The sequence below is a fragment of the Lactuca saligna genome, chromosome 6 (genome assembly GCF_052625555.1).
Source record: "Lactuca saligna cultivar CGN05327 chromosome 6, ASM5262555v1, whole genome shotgun sequence".
In the NCBI taxonomy this organism is placed as follows: domain Eukaryota; kingdom Viridiplantae; phylum Streptophyta; class Magnoliopsida; order Asterales; family Asteraceae; genus Lactuca; species Lactuca saligna.
Genome location: NC_136422.1, coordinates 26,631,531 through 26,634,739, shown reverse-complemented (window position 1 = coordinate 26,634,739; position 3,209 = coordinate 26,631,531).

Genomic DNA, 3,209 nt, shown 5'->3' with positions numbered 1-3,209 from the left:
GCTGATAGCGGAGCTGCTGCCGGACTTCTTGTGTTGCCATCGCCATCAAGTGGGTGGTTGAGTTCGTTTTGCAAGCAGAAATCGTATGTGTGCTTGTGTTTATTGTAGTTTAGTGGTGTTTGGGTGTTTAGTCTAGCCAGATATAGCAAGGAAGCCACTACCACCACCATGAGGTGGTGGCTGCCGCCAAGCACCACCACCGGCCACCATGGTGTGGTTGGGTGTGTGTGTATTAGTTAGTGTGTATGAGTTAGTGAGTATGTGTATTTTGGATTAAAGCCCTATAATTGTAATTAACAAATTGAATAATAATAATAATAATAATAACCACCGTAAGGTGGTGGCCGCCGCCGTGAGCCGCCTTGGACCGCCACTACCCGAGGTGGTAGTGAGTGGTGCCCCTCTAGCAAACCCTAATGGGCTTAGAGATTGGTTTTGAACAACTGGGTCATGTTTGGATGGAAAACCCCAATTATGAGTATTTGGGCCTTGAACTTATTTGGACCCATTTTTGGGCCATTGAGATTGGATTTTGAATTAAGCCCAAACTATTCCAGACCATTTATCTAGTAGAGTAAAAGACTTAATGGACTAAGTCCTTAATGGGCTATTTGAGAAAATCCTAATATTTGAGAAATTATCAGGATACACACACAAGAATTATTTAATAAGTGAATATTAAATAACAATCATTGGCAGAAATTAATCTAAGCAATAATGGACTTAATGGATTAAGTCCTAAGTGTGTCAAGTCCTTAATGGGTTAAGTAAGAAACACTTAACCCTAGTTATCAGTTAATGTGAAACCCTAATTTCACTTCGGCTTTGTGTTGGGCCATCCAAGAATAATTAAATGGACTAGAGTAATTAGTTGGGCTTTAGGGTAAGGCCCATATGAAGGATTGGGCCCAATTTGGAAAATTGGTACATAGTTGGGGCCTAGATGGTTGTATGATGTTGGGCCCCTAGAATGAGACATGTTGGATTGGATTGGACAATTAGGCCTTAAGGGAAGTCCATGTAGAGGTTTGGGCCCAATTTGGAAAATTGGGCCATATGTTGGGCTTTGATCCCTAGTTGACCTTGGGCCTATGGATTAGGCCTTGGGCTTGGTTAAGCCAAGCTAGGGGTAATGTAGTAATTATCCAAAGCATGTATTTATAGTTATGTGTTGGAACCCAATTATTAATTGGGTGTTATTTTGGTGTTGACAGTTCGGGAATCTATCATCCAGCAGTTGGGGTTGAGTCTACGGGACTTCATCAGTGTGAAATTGTGTCTACAGGACTTCAGCAGTGTGAGGTGAGTTTCCTTCCAGTAGGAACGGGTCTAAGGCCACAATGTCGGCCCGTATAGCTAGTAGTAGTTTCCGGATTCCGGTCCGATGCAGATTTTATCATGTCTGATGCCTTCGTGGCTTAGACAGGATTTATGTGTTATGTGTTCCGGGTTACAGCCCGATGCAATATGTTGTTTATGTGTTCATGCTAGTTGATATGTTTATGATATGCTATGTTCAGTCAGTTTCGGACTTTGGTCCGATGCAGGGGACGGGGTCCCAGTCAGTTCGGGACTTCGGTCCGATGCAGTTAGTTCCGGACTTTGGGTCCGATGCAGTTAGTTCCGGACTTCGGTCCAATGCAGGGGACGGGGTCCCAGTCAGTTCCGAACTTCGATCGATGCAGTTTCCGGACTTCGGTCCGATGCAATGGGAAAGGCCCAATATGTGGTTATATGTTATTGTATGGTATGTGGTAGTTTGGGGGAGCTCACTAAGCTTCGTGCTTACAGTTTCAGTTTTGGTTTCAGGTACTCAATTTTCAAAAGAGGAGCTCGGGAAGATTGCAGTGCACACACCATTTGTTCAGCCTGGGATGTTTATACTCTGATATGTTTGACAGTTGTTATGATATTTGATATACATTGTTTATGATTCTTATATGACGTTGATGAATATGGTTTTATTACTGATTTAAAACGAAATTTTCAGACTGTGTTTTTGGGATGTTACAAGTTGGTATCAGAGCCTTGGTTTGAGGGGTTTGGGCACATTTTCGGGTGTGTCTGAACTCAAACTAAGGAAGTGGTATAAAGTTTTCAAGAGAAAAACCATGTTTAGAAAAATATTTTGAGAAAAGAAAACAATTTTAGAAAAGGTATAAGGAAAAGAGTTTTAGAAAAAGCGAAAACAATTTTTAAAAAGAGAAAAGGGTGTGGTGCATGCAATCGGCCGAGCTCAAGTAACTACTCCTAAATTACCCATACAAGATTATGTTATGTATATGAGTTCCAGTTTCAGTAGAACAACATGCTAGAATAGGACGAAGGATCTAAGAGGATGCCTTATGTGCCTGTTATGTGTGTTTCGGCTTTATGAGAATTTCATGCTAGTATTGAGTAGACAGCAGTAGGATACCCTGTTTAGGTTATACCTGATATTATGAGCTTGGCATTGTATGCTATTATAGTTTCTTGTTATGAGGATAGAGTTGTTTGAGTAGTCTCTTGTGTCTGAATGCTGCTTGCTTTGTGCTTTGTGGGACTCAGAGTGATGGGAGTTAGCCATTAGGTGAATACGTCACGTCACATGTGATCAGGGTTGAATAATCTCAGAGTGCTAGATTTGGCCCTATTGCGTAGCTCTTGTTTGAGTCTAACCGTTATAGGGACGAGTCTTTTACTCGAAGGATTATCTGAGCCTCGTCACATGTGATGGTATTTGGGTGATGGCTAATTGGCATTACAAGGAGGCCTTCAACAGCTAAGGACTAGATTTGGTGGAGTCAGATATTTCCCTAGGGCAAGCCTAGGATGAGAGTAGCAGAGATCAGTAGTAGTAGAAGTGACTTGGTGGAGTCGAGGCAGTACTTGAGGAAAGTACGGATAGATGTGGAAGGTAGTATGGGCCCGTACTACTGAAAGCAGAGGATCCGTAGTTGAATCAAGGAAGGTTGAGATAAGACCAGGGAACTTGTAGTGTGTGAGATCCCTCGAGTTTGGATGAGTATTGCGATGTTAGTGATGGTATATTTGTTGGATTAATGTCTAAGTCCATAACTATAATTGGTAAGACTTGACCCGACCCGGCATGGTCCATTTGGGTTGCATACCATCATGCACTTGGATAGACTATAATGAGAGAAATAAGACACTTATGGTTATTAATATATTATAAGTTCTAGTATATTAACAATAAGAATAATGAGATT